The sequence below is a fragment of the Vulpes vulpes genome, chromosome 12 (genome assembly GCF_048418805.1).
Source record: "Vulpes vulpes isolate BD-2025 chromosome 12, VulVul3, whole genome shotgun sequence".
Lineage (NCBI taxonomy): Eukaryota > Metazoa > Chordata > Mammalia > Carnivora > Canidae > Vulpes > Vulpes vulpes.
In genome coordinates, this window is record NC_132791.1 from 13,487,209 (window position 1) to 13,501,307 (window position 14,099).

The 14,099-nt window shown below is 40.9% G+C and overlaps 1 long non-coding RNA gene across 3 annotated transcripts in view; it reads right to left on the minus strand.

Moving 5' to 3' along the window:
* LOC140594554 (uncharacterized) overlaps window positions 1-14,099 on the minus strand; it is an 88,171-nt gene that overhangs the window by 22,846 nt on the left and 51,226 nt on the right. For 2 of the 3 annotated variants that reach the window (XR_011995468.1, XR_011995467.1), the window contains 2 exons: window positions 10,470-10,615; window positions 9,470-9,632 (listed from right to left, as the gene is read on the minus strand). This is a non-coding gene — a long non-coding RNA (uncharacterized lncRNA). Of the gene's footprint in view, window positions 1-9,469; window positions 9,633-10,469; window positions 10,619-14,099 lie in introns of all 3 variants that reach the window. The other variant, XR_011995466.1, reaches the window with a different exon arrangement.

Sequence of the window (14,099 nt, forward strand, 5' to 3'; positions counted from 1 at the left end):
GAAACTGGTATTGTGTTTTTAATTTCAAATTCCACTTGTTCATTGATGGTATATAGAAATGTGATTGACATATGTATATTAACTTTGTATCCTATAACCTTTCTATACTCACTTGTTCTTTTGTCACTTCTTTCAGATTTTCTACACAGACGACAATTATGCCATCTGCAAACAAGGACAGTTTTCTTCTCAGTTTGTAAACCTCCTATTTCTTTTTTTGTTTGTGTTATTGCACTAACTATTGCACATACTGGAAGTATGTGTTGAAAAGGAATGGTTATGGGGGACATTCTTACTTGTAGTTGATCTTGGGAATTCTTTGAGTTTTTACTATTAAAGATGATGTTAGCTATAGATTAGTTTTTGTACATATCCTCATCAAGTTGAATAAGTTTCTTTTATTTCTAATTTATTGAGAAATTTTATCATGAACACGTATTGGATTTTTGTCAAATACTTTTTCTACTTCTAATGTTCATATCATGTGATTTTCTTTTTTTAACCTATTGATGTGATAGAGTCCATTAACTGATTTTCAAATGTTAAATCATCCTTGCGTATCTAGAATAAATCCCACTTGGTCATGGTGTATAATTCTTTTTATAAATTGTTGGACTCAATTTGCTAATATTCTGTTGAATATTTTTACATCTTCAAGAGATATAAAAAAGATACTGTTCTATAGTTTTCTTTTCTTGTAATATCTTTGTCTGGTTTTGGTATTAGGATAATGGTGGCCTCCCTGAATGAGTTAGGAAGTATTCTCCATTGCTATCTTCTAAAATAGATTATAGAGTATTATGGATCTGGTGATACTTGTTTTGGAAAGTTATTAGTTGCTAATTCATTTTCTTTTATAAATATAGACCTATTCATATTGTCTGTTTTTTCTTGTGTGGGTTTTGGTAAATTGTGTCTTTCAAGAAATTGGTCCATTTTATCTAGGTTGTGGGCACAGAGTTGCTCATAGTATTCCTTTATTATCCTCTTGTTGCCATTAGGTTTGGTAGTGATGTCACCTCTTTCATTTCAGATATTAGTAACAGCCTGGCTAGAGGCTTGTTGATTTTTTTGAACCTTTCAGGGAACAAGCTTTTGGTTGCATTGATTTTCTCTATTGATTTCCTGTTTTCAGTTTCATTGATTTCTGCTCTAATTTTTATTATTTCTTTTCTTCTGCTTACTTTGGATTTAATTTGCTCCTCTTTGTCTATTTTCCTAAGGTAGAAACTTAGCTTATTGATTTTAGATGATTCCTCTTTTCTAATATGCATTCAATGCCATAAGTTTCCCTGTAAGCATTATTTCACTGCATCTCATAATTTTTGATAAGTTGTTTTTGTTTTCATGTAGTTCAAAATATTTAAAAATTTCTCTTGAGATTTCTTGTTTGAACCATGTGTTATTTCAAAATGTGTGGTTTACTCTCCCCATATTTTGGAATTTTCCAGTTATCTTTCTGTTATTAATTTCTAGTTCAATTCTATTGTGATCTGAGAGCAGACATTATATTTATGTTCTTTTAGGTTTGTTAAGATGTGTTTTATGGCCTAGAATGTGTTTTATCTTGGTGAATGTTTCATGTGAGCTTGAGGAATAACGTGTGTTCTGCTGGGTTGACTACATTTCTAGACTGAATGACACAGCTCCTTTCAAGGTAACCTTCTCTGTATAACTCTATTCAGGTTTCATCAACTGCTCTTTCCTCTCATCCTATGAGTGTAGAGGTAGTAACATTCCACTGCAGTTACTAATCTGGGGTTACTCCACTATTCCGTGTGGGTCCTCTATAACCACTCCTTGTAAATAGTCCTTTATTAAATCCCCAATTCTTTTTAAATTGAAAGTACCATGTTTTTTCTGCTGTGACCTTGCTTGATACAGTCGGTTTGGAAGTGGATCCCAGAACCTTTTCTAATTGAGCCATCCTAGTGGCAAACTTATGTCCTGGGGAAATGGCTAAAGGAATGGTTGGAAGGATTTATAACATAGGAAGCCCAAGGCAATTTTGTCATTGGGCAACCTTGTTCAAGTATAATGCAAGTGAAGAGTCATCCTCCCTTATTTTTTTAACAATGTCTTCTGGGCAGGAATTTCTACGAGTGATGCTAGAAGCAACTGGAAGCAGAAGCTCGGCTACAGCTGTGTGGCTTCAGATGTACCAGGCAACAACAGCATGTATAATCCTGAACTCATTATTTATTGCTACATATCAAATCTCCTCAAGACAGAGTAGCTTAAAACAATAGCCATTTTATTATCTCCCATTGTTCTGGTCTCATTAGGAAGATTCTCATTTGTGGTCTGTCATTCAGTAGCAGTCAAATGGCAGTTGTAGCTAGAGTCATCTGAAAGTGTGAGTTGGATGTCCAAATGGCTTCTTCATTCTGTTTGGCAAATTGGTACTGACCACTGAATAGGAGAAAATCTGCAGCTGTCTACCATGCTTGATTTTTTCCCATAGGGCATATTCACATATTTCACAGTATGGTTGTCCCAGAGTTGTTAGAATTCTAACATGAAGGCTTATTACTGCCCCCAGGATGCATTTTCCGAAGGAGCCAGATGGAAACTGCATCATTTCTTATAACTTAGCTTTGGAAGGCATGCAGCATCACTGTGGCCACATCTGTTGGTCAAAAGTTAGTTCTAGGCCTGCCCAGATTTAAGGGAAGACAGTCAATATCCCAAAGCAGTGGATCATTGGAAGACCATCTTTAGGGACTAATGATCATAAGATATAGGGGTGGTTACTCTGGCACTGCTGATGGCAGCAGCAAGGATTGGAAGCATCTCTTTGGAATGCTGAGGTTTCTGTTGTAGATAAAGACCACAGGCTGAAAACAAACTAAACTGGCTCTTCATTTCATCCTCACATCTGCAGGCTGAGGTCTCTTTGGAAAATCAGGAAAGGGCCTGGACTCTGGGAGTCTTGCAAACTAAGAACCTAAGTATTCTACTTTAGGGCACATGGCATTAGGGAGGCAAAAATAACCCAATTTCATATAAGTGAAGAAACTGAAGCTAGAGAGATTAAATAAATGGCAAAGTCAGGATCAAATCTAGGGCGCCTAGGTGGCTGGCTCTGTTGGTTAAGCATCTGCCTTTGGCTCAGGTCATGATCCCCGGGGTCCTGGGATCAAGCCCTCCAACGGGCTTCCTCTTAACCAGGAGTCTCTGTCTGCTTCTCCCTCTCCCTCTGCCTGTACCCCCACCTCCTCTATGCTTGCGCTCTTTCTCTTGTGTGTGCACATGCTCGCTCTCTCTCAAATAAATAAAATCTTTTTAAAAAAAGGTTCAAATCTTGGTCTGGCTGCTGTGAAAAGCTCCTAATACTAAACCAGGTTCTAGAATTTGAAATGTCCACACAGGCCAGGGAAGTTCAATAAATGCATCAGGCTACAGTAAAACAGCCATCAAGAAGCAGCTTATATAGCAACCAAGCTGAACACTTACCTAAAGAGACTGCCTTTTAACATACTTGTAGACAAAACCAAACTAACCAGTCAAACCAAATTCTACCCCACAGCAGTGGTGTAGGTGGTGTAAAGATTACCTGTTGACAGCTGAGAGGTATTTGTGCCTTTTCTTCGTATGGATGGAGCTAGAGTTTGCAGACTGGTGTTTTTGGTCACTTTCCTATGGAATGGCAAATAAAGCCATTCCACACACTCATGCCCAAGGGTGATCAGTTTGTGACCTTCATGCTAAATTGTACTATTATTTTCCCAAATATGTTAATTCATTTAATCTTCACACAGCCTTGTAAAGCAAGTAGTATTACTTACATTTCACTGATAAGGACCTGGTTGCAGAAGGCTTACACAACTTAGGCAAGATTGTACAGTGTTAGAGCCATAATTCAAAGCCAGGTCTATGTTATCCCAAATCCCTGATTTTTCTTCTATTCCAATGCTTTTTGGTTAACCTTTCTTTATTTTCAAAATGAGGGTAATAGTACCTACTTTGCTTTCCTTAAAGGGTGATTGTGAAAATAAACACAGTGAATATGAAAATGTAGATCAAAGACTTGTCCTTTTTAAAGTGGTAAACAAAAGTATGCTACTGTTTTAACTTATTTAACAAAATATTTTGAGAATTTACTATGAATCAGGTATTCATGCTGGAATACTGCAGTGAGCACAGGTGTAACCTGACAGCATTTCGCTTCAGCTGCACTGAGCGAAATGCACTCCCTTGCTTTCTACCCCCTTCCCCCCATTGCCTTCCCACTCCCTGTGGAAACCTGCCTGGCACTTACCTAGTGCAGCCTGGAGGTGTGAAGTCCTTAATACCCTATGTGGCAACTCTTGGCAATGGGTAATGGGAGCTGATGGATAAATGCCATACCCCCATCCTACTCTCAGGTAATTTCTCTTCTGTATCACATTCTATATGCCTCCTAGTAGGATTAAGGTCCTGGTGGGATTCAGCTCTGGTTATTCAACTGAATTGACCAACTCAGTAACACTTTGGCTTTTCCTTTCACCGTTTCTTTCCCTCTAGCTCCTCACTCTTGCTCCCTGACAGGTACTTGTCTCAGACTTTGCTTCTGATGGGGAAACCAGAGTAAGACATTTGGTATCTAGAGTGGTCTTGGAAAGCTGATTTTCAGGCTAGGGGAACTGGACTTTGGCTTATCTTCTGTGTGAACTGAGGAACCACTGAAATGTTTTGAGCAGAGTAGTAACTTGACCTGATGAATATTTTTATTTACTTATTTTTAAAATGATATATCTATTTATTTAAGTAAGAGGGAGAGAGCATAGTAGGGAGGGTCAAAGGACAAGGGAGTGAGAAACTCAAGTAGACTCCTCACGGAGCGTGGAGTCAGACACGGGGCTTGATCTCATGAGCCTGAGATTAGACCTGAGCCGAAACCAACAGTCAAACGTTGAACTGGCTACACCACTCCCCTGACCAATATTTTTAAAGGATCACTGTACCTGTTGTATTAGAAATGAACTTTAGGGGAGATATTGGCCCTGTCAGTGATGGTCAAAGTGAAAGTGGTAAGAAATGGTTGCATTCTGGATATATCTCAAGGCAACTGGATTTACTGATGGATTGCATATAAATTATTAGAGAAAGAGAGACATCAGGATAACTATATGTTTGGCCTGAGCAACTGGAAAGATTGAATTACTACTACCTGGGATAAGAAATAGTATGAGAGGAACAGGTTTAGAGAATTAGGGTGATTAGTCATTATTTTTTCCATTTATTCATTCTTTCAAATTGTCAAATATTAGATGAGTAGCTGCTCTATACTGGACATTGTGTTTGGCTCTGGAAATTAAATGGTGAATAAGAAAAATATACTTTTGTCCTCCTAGGCACTCAAAGGATAATAAATTTGACGTTTATAATTCAGTGTGATAAATGCTCTTGTGATTAGAGGAAGGATTCTAACACCAGAATGAAGAAAGAGGAGGAGGGATAAAGGGGTAAAGAGAAGAAGGAAGACGAGAAAGAAAAATTTCCTTGATTTAAGCTTTTGCTATGCACCTGGCTTTTTATGAGCTTCTTTATCCCATTTTGTCTTATTTAGTCCTCTGTGAGGTAGATATTGGAAGGAGTGGTGGAGGAGGTTAATGGATTAAGGTAACATTGTATCAAAAATTTTAAGAAGCATGTCTTGATTCTATAAAATGAATAAAACATCTAGCCTTGTGTCAAAAACTTGTGCAAACCTCTGTGCTGAAGGCAAGGCAAGGTTTTTGAACTTCTTTTTCCTCTCCCTAGATTTTTTTTTTTATTTTTTTTATTTTTTTATTTATGATAGTCACAGAGAGAGAGAGAGAGAGGCAGAGACACAGGCTGAGGAAGAAGCAGGCTCCATGCACCGGGAGCCTGATGTGGGATTCGATCCCGGGTCTCCAGGATCGCGCCCTGGGCCAAAGGCAGGCGCCAAACCGTTGCGCCACCCAGGGATCCCTCCTCTCCCTAGATTTAAACCCAAGTTGTCAGATGTTACCCTCTGTGACCAGCTACTTTACAGGAAATCAAAAGAATGAGTGCAAGATGGCTGTGCCTCCTTCCATATGGGAGAAGGTCTTGCTCCTCTGATCACTCTTACCTCAGGGAAGGAGCAGGAAAAGAGACCCACCAGTCTCAATGAGCTTTGAACCCTTCTAGTCACTATCCACAATTCAGATTAGTGTTTGGTCCTCTTGGGAGAAGAGGGAGGTAAGTAGGCAGAAGAATGGACAATTTCTTCTTTTCCCAGAGGTAGGATTACTTCCTTTTATAGATGATAGGGTTAGTAATTGGTCTAAGTTCAGCTAAGCAGCAGAGCCTAGGACCAACCCAGGTTTGTCTAGACTTTTTCAGCTCTGCAGAACCAAGGTCTGCGATCTTTGAAAAGAAAACCTGTAGCCAAACAGAGAAAAAAGGTATGTGGTTGCTTAGAGGCTGCTTATAAATAAAGGCCTGCAAGGCACAGGAATTCTCAGGGGATCAGAGAGTGCCAGCACAAATGAAATTTCTGAGCCATGTGGCTACCATACCGTGAAAATATTGGGCTTGCCAGATTTCAGCTCTCTCTGAAAAGAGCTTAGGTCAAGAAAACAAACTGAGATTGGCTAATTGTTACCCAGATTTTGACCCTGCTGAAATGTCTCCCATATGATTCTCCCTGGGTTTCAACCTACCATGCTCCTATTTTTTTAAAATAATTTTTAAAATGTTAAAATAACTTTTTTTCTGATCATAAATACTTTTCATTGTAACAAATCCTAAAATATAAAATTTTATAGAGAAGAACTTAAAAATTATCCATAACCCCACAACTCAGATAGCACAGTGAATTTGTTGGTACATACCCTTCTAGATTTCTAAACTCTATGTTTGCAAGTTTGATGTGATGTCCTTTCCACCACTTCTTAGTATATCCCAAGTTTTGGGTGCTGAAGAAGGTGTTGGGCAACGCAATTCCGGAAAGAGAACAAATCAGATCCAGCACAAGTGCCTCTTTTCCCTTTGTCTCCTTCACCTATAGAGTCCAGGTCCTGAGTCCTGGGGGTCCTGAGAGTCTAGAATGAAGGCTTTGAGCCTGTTGAGAAGTTAGAGAACAGTCGAATAGAGAGGACATGCTAACTCTGGAATCCTGAGGCTTGTGGACTATTTGGTTTGAAATATAAGACTTGGAACCCACACTAAAGTTTTGATCATTCTTCTGGCCTCTATATGGACTCTCAGTGCACAGTAAAAGAGGAGCTGGTAAACTTTTTCTATAAAGGACCAGATGGTAGATATTTTAGGCTTTCTAGACAATACTGTCTCTCTACTCAACTCTGCCATCGTAGCACAAAAGCAGGCATAGATAATATGTAAATGATGGGCATGACTGTGTTCCAGTAAAACTTTATTTAGAAAAATGGATGGGAGGCTAGATTTGGCTGCAGGACCACGGTTTGCCAATCCTTGTGCTAGCAAAAGGAAGAACATTTGGGAAGAAATTAGTATCTTTTCCCCATTACCAAAGGTGGACCCCTGGGCCTACACACACACACACACACACACACACACACACACACACACACACAGACATACTTGAAATGATACTGTAGATTCAGCTTTTAAAATTGGGGTAAAGTAGATATAAATTTGCCATTTAACCATTTTTAAGCATATAGTTCAGTGGTATTAAGTATATTTACATTTTTGTGCAACCATCACAATCATTCATCTCCAGAACTTTTTACATTTTGCAAAACTGAAACTCTAAACCCCTTAAATACTCTCATTACCTGCCCCCCGGCCAGCCCCTCACAAATACCATTTTACTTTCTGTCTCTCTTTATGATTGTAACTACTCTAGCTATCTCAAATGAGTGGAATCATATGTTATTTGTCCTTTTGTGACTGGCTTCTTTCTTTCTTTCTTTCTTTCTTTCTTTCTTTCTTTCTTTCTTTCTTTTTTTAAAGATTTTATTTATTTATTCACTAAAGACACACACACAGAGAGGCAGAGACATAGGCAGAGGGAGAAGCAGGCTTCATGTAGGGAGCCTGTTGTGGGACTCAATCCTGGGACTCCAGGATCACACCCTGGGCCAAAGGCAGACGTTCCACCACTGAGCCACCCAGGCATCCTAATGACTGGCTTATTTCACTCTGCATATCGGCTTCAAGATTCATCCATGTTGTAGCATGTGTTAGACTATAGATTACATTTTATAATATTTTAAAACTTTACAATATTTCCTACATATTCTCCAGGCATTTAAAAACCTTTGGTAAATACCATTTTTGAAAATTGCATAATATTCCATTGAGTTAGACAGACTGAAGGGAGATTCATTTGAGATCAGAGCAACCTTCTTGGGAGGAACACTGCTTGCTCCCCTAAACACAGCTGATTGGATTGAGGACTAATGTACTGACAAAGGTTGGCCACTCATATACAGGCTGCCCAGTAGAAATGCTTGCTATAGAAGTGCCCAGCATAAGCCAATAGAATCCAGTTGGGAAAGTGTAATTGTAAGGCAAACAAAATGAGAGCAAGTCACACTGAGGCCCACAGTGATAGTCAAGCTGCCACTTTAATCCACCACAATGAATAATCTGAGCTTGTCTTTTCTTTTTATTCTGATGAACTTGGCAGGCAGAACCAGTATATCCATCAGTAGATGATTCATATTTATAAACATTCTCCTTTGCTGGGCATTTAGGTTATTCCCAGTGGTTTGCTGTTATAAACAGTGCTTCAATAAGCATCTTTGTGCATAATCCTTCTCTGCATACCCAGTCACTTATCTAGGACAGCTTATACCTTCAGTGGAAAATGTATTATGACTATGGATTGTTCGGTCTCTTGGCCCCTTAGAAGTTGAGGATCCAAGAGAACTTCACTGCTAAAAACATGGATTGACTGGTCTTAAGGAGAACTAACAAAATGGCTCAAACTTACAGGTGGAGCCCAGAAAATCCGGCAGGACAGTAAGGCACTACTGACTAAGCAGAAGGGCCATGAACATAAGCCCAAGCTGGTGAACTGAGTCAGTTCATTGGGGATGGCACTGAAGGGCGGGGAAACATGAAGATGGAGACCTCTGATGAGTGGTTGTATAAGCTACAGGGCCTTCCCCTAGCTTTAAGGTGTAAACTTGGTCTGTTGGATTTACATGAATTTTTTTTTTTTTTGATTTACATGAATTTTGAAGACATTAATGACATGGTAATGCCACATGCTGTAATACTGGCTGCAGTAGAATTACTCAGCCATATCCAGTTCTTCCCACTTTGGGGACATATAGAAGGGTGTGCTTTTTTGTCTTTGGCAGATAGTCAGGGTCATGAAATATGTAAATGATGACCATCCTGGCCTACGTTGGTGGCATGTGGGCACACAAGGCATAGGGAAGAGTCACAGGCATTTTAATGTCAAAGAGTCATCTGCATCTGTCATCTGATGCAGAATAGAATGAGAGCTCACTGAGAATTACATCTAGTTGTATTGAGTTACCTTGTCTGTATGTCTTGCAGCCACAGCATCACAGCATCCCTCCGAGGCCTAGACTTCAAGTGGGCCCCAGGTTATAGGTCCCTGTACTCTCCAAAGTGCCTGGGGAACTTCTCAGCTGTGCTTGTGCCAAATTTGTTGCCAGCTTTTAGTGTCTCCTGGGCTCCTAGAGATTAGAAGAGGGGAAGGAATATTACTGAGGAGTTCCCCATATTTTCTATTTCATACTGGAGCTTGGGATCAAGACTGGAACTCCAAGAGAATTACAGTGGAATTTCAGGCTTCTCAATGTGAAAGAAGAAACACACAAAAAATCACTTTTTTAAAAGCTCCATTATCTCAAAATGGGCATGATACAGGGTTGTAGCAAAGATAAAGTGACATACACTTAGGATAGTGCCTGGTAAGCAGTGGGAGCTAAATACACATTAGTTCTCTTTAAAGTGCTCCCCAGGAAATGCCACAGTCACAGTCCTGTAGGTCTGCTTCTCTTTGCCCACTTGTCTTTTTTCTACAAACTGAATTCTTTTCTGTATCCTTTGTGCCTTTTCTCTATCTCATGTGTTTTTGCTGACTTCTATTTTGGTTCATTTATGGCTTTTCATGGCCTCTCCAGTTTCTCTCAAACTTGTGACCTGTAAGCTTCTGTATACCTGATTCTATTTATATTTACCAATTTAAATTCTTAGGAGTAGAATGGGCTGGTTCAGTCTTCTCTATCTGGGCAGATCTTTTTCTGGGCCATATGATAAGCTTCTGGCTGCACTGGGGTCAGGTGCTTATGCTGGTATGGCAGGAGGGAAGAGTTGAGAGTCTGAAAGAAGCCCAATGGCTTCAAGGTGGAATTTAGAGCATGGCTGCCTGGAGCTGGGGGCGGCAGCAAGACAGTTTCCTGTAGAAGTGGCTAGGGATGTAGCAGACATGCCTTAACTGGAACATCTAGTAGAGACTCACTGAATTTTGGGTTTTTCATTGCCCAAATTAAAGAGGTGTAGAGACTTACCTAGAGTCACATAGTAAGTGGTAGAGCAGAAATTAGAATTTGAGGCAATTGGTGTCTCAGTCAGTTAAGTGTCTGACTCTTGATTTCAGCTCAGGTCATGATCTCAGTTGTGAGATGGAGCCCCATGTTCCCACTGGGCACAAAGCCTGCTTTTTAAAAAAAAAAAAAAAGAAGAAGAAGAAGAAAAAAAAAGAAGAAGTTAGAATTTGGCTTAGTTGGGTTTCTAGTAATTAGGTATAAATATTAAAAAATATTTAATATTTCTTGGTGGTCTACCATGTTTGGGACATTAAACAAACCAAACCAAAATCCTTGTGCTTGTGGGCTTACATTCTAGAGGAGGAAGAAAGATAATAAGTTCAATCATGAAAGATAAATTATATAGTATGCTAGAAAGTGACAAGTGTTATGGGAGTGAGGGAGATTAGATGTGCTACTAGGGGACAGGGGCTATGGTTTAAAATAGGGACATCAGTGTAAACCTCAATCTGATGGTAGGAGAGCACGCTCCCCTCACCATGCTGCAGGTTTCCTGAGAATAGGACTATATGTATTCCTTCTTCTCCCACTGGCCTAATGCCTTGACTATGGTCATCATGGAATGACTGCTTATTGAACTGAACACTTGCAGGAGTACTAAGGAAGGACAAAGAAAGGCTCTAAGTTTTTTTCTTCTTCTTCTTTTTTTTTTTTTTTTTTTGGCATCTTCCTGTGTAACCTTATTTTAATAGCACGCTTCATGGAGCACCCCCATATCATATAAGTCATTGCAGAAATGTGCCCTTTCACTCCTTGTGGGACTATTAGCTTCATGATATGCCTTGTAAGCACTCTTAATACAAAGTTGTGGAAGGAGATTTAATTAACAGAGAAAATACAACCTAAGCATTAAATACCAAACGACTTGGAGTCTCACAAAATCCCATTCCCTTGAAGGCATTGGAACAGTGGGGAGACTGTTTGTCAGTGGTATGCTGGTAAATGTCTAACAATTGGCTCTCTGGGGCAGGGAAAGGATCACAATTTGGAGGTTTGCACCACTTCTGTGGTATAAATACTCTCTGGCTGACTTCAAATTACAATGTACTATCACTAAAGGTGGACTTGGGAAGAGCTATGCAGTAGCACTCTATGATACAATATTTTCTTCATACAGATACCATTGATATAAATAACCTCAAGAGCATAGATGGTAGAAAAATATAGTAACACAATTAGAAGGTGATGAGTTTTGAGGATTTATTATCATTGTCTTTAATATGATTTACGTAACCGTAAGTTTATACAATGGTTTTGTTTTAGTCATCTCTACACCCAATGTGGGGCTCAAACTCACGATGCTGAGATCAAGAGTCACACGTTCTTCTGCCTAAGCCAGCCAGGTGCCTTAGTTCATACAATTTTTAATAATCCTTAACAACCAGTTTGCAAAAGTTCTGAAACCTTAGCAGTTGCCCCTTGTGAGCAGATACACGGCAGCCCCGGGCATACCACTGCTCCTGGGTTCTTTTCAGTGCATGCCTGTTCCTGGACAGAGGCCAGCCCATGCCATGAGTACTTGGCTATCATGATAGAAAGATGGCTCTGTTGCTTCTTTGTCACCTCACCGCTCAATCTCCGTATGGCTGCCATCTTGTGTCTTCTGCAACTTAGCTTCTCTCCCTTTTGTAGTAAGTAGAGTTTTGTAAAGTCTCAACAAAGTGTTATTTTCCAGGTCAGAGACACTTACATTGGCCAACATGCTTTTATTCTTCCGTGGAGGTTGAGGTCACACGTATTCTCTACTCCATGGTTTTCACATTCCCTTTCCCATGTACCACCGCGGTGTGCCAGGCTATCATATCTCAGCTTTTTGGTGAGCATTTGTGCAATGCATATTGTGTGCTAACTTCCTTCCTGCTTGTGGTACTGGGTGCCGGCCCCGTGCCCTGACACTTACTCTTTTAAGGAGCCTAATAACGTGGGTCCTAGTCCTTCAATATGACGGGCCAGGAAACTGTGGCCTAGAGAAGGGAAGTGACTTGCCCAAGTCCAGAAGTCATGTCTTCTGTGAAACATTGCCTTTGATCTGAAACATGCAGGGGAACTCCTGTCTTCCCTCAGCTGGCTGCTGCTGGTTGTGGACTGGTGTTGCTGAATTTCGGGAGGACTCACAGATTTTTCTCTGATGGGCTCTACCATAGAATCTCAGTGAAGGGACATTTGGGTATACCACCAGAGCTGGGGTTGGGGTTAGGTCTGCTTCCTGGGAGTGTTCATGACCCCATCTCATTCTCTTGCATGTTTCTGTGCCTGTTAGAGCCTAGTCCGTGGCTCTTGAAGGCGAAAAGCCAGGAAGGGAGGTGGAGGCACTGATAGCAAGGGCAGGGCAGCCCAGGTGCCTTCCAACTGAGTTGCAGATGTGTTCTCCGGCAGCTTTTCTCGGGGGAAGCCAGTTTTAGCTACAGAGCAAATGTTGTGAACCAGGTAGGAAGAGGAGGTGAGAGTTACAGGTTCATGGAGATCTAGTTCCCACAAGAGCTGAGTTTAAGTCGAAGTGCTCCTACTTATTTGTTGTGTAGCCCTGGGCAAGTCATTGAACCTCTGAGCAATTTCCTCCTCTGTAGAGTGGGGAGAGGGTGAATTATGATAGTGACTGCCATATACTGTGGGCTCTCCGTGTGTTAGTGCACTCAGCATTATCCACAAGGTACTTCCTATAAAGGACTGAGCCCAGGGCCAGAAACATGGTCGGTATGTAACAAACACTGCTATTATTTATGAATCCCCACAATAATCCTCTGATTAATAATAGAAATAATAACAGTTGCTAGCATTTATTGAGGACTTTCTATGCAGTCAGCCATTGTTTTAACTTACTTAATTTATTAGCTGAGTTAACTTAATTTCCCCGACTATCCCATGAGATTGGTTCTGTTTTTAACCCCATTTGACAAGTGAGAATAACTGAAGCATAGTCAAGTTGAATATAGGCCAAAGACACAGAGCTAGAAAGTGACATGGTTGTTTCTATTCTCCTCAAGTTGCAAAGATGGTAACTGAGGCAGAGAGCGGCTGAATGGCATGCCTAGTGTCAGGGTTGGCAAACTGTTCTCTGGGTTGTCAGGCAGGTGAAACGACACGATGGAATAGAAACTCCTTTGTGAACTGTTCTGTCTGCTTCAGCCAGGGGTGAGTAAGCTTTGCATGTTGTTTTTTCTAGTCTAGACACACCAGCTGGCCTGAGACCCCGAGGCCTTCAGGAAGTACTGCTTGGGCTTAGTTTGTTATCTAGGTGGGGTGTTAAAAGCCAGTTTAGTGTGTAGGCCCTAGACTTACCGTCCTCTTGGGACAGCGTAGGAGCCACCGCTTGTCTGACTTCAGAGCTGCTACCAGCTGGAAGCCTCTGGGAGGAAGCCGACTGGCAGCTGGCCACCATCACGTGCAGCTGGGTTACTAGCGGTCACCCTGTGGGTTTCCTCCAGCCGCACTGACTGTCTTCAGTGCCTGAGCTCTCACTGGCATCGAGGACAGCAGGCAGCCAGGCAGGGGAGGGGAGGGGAGCTTGAGGCCCCCAGTGGAATGGAGACAATCAGATGATAGGGGGATTCTCTTTGCTCCCTTTCACCCTCGTGCTCCCCATGTACACCC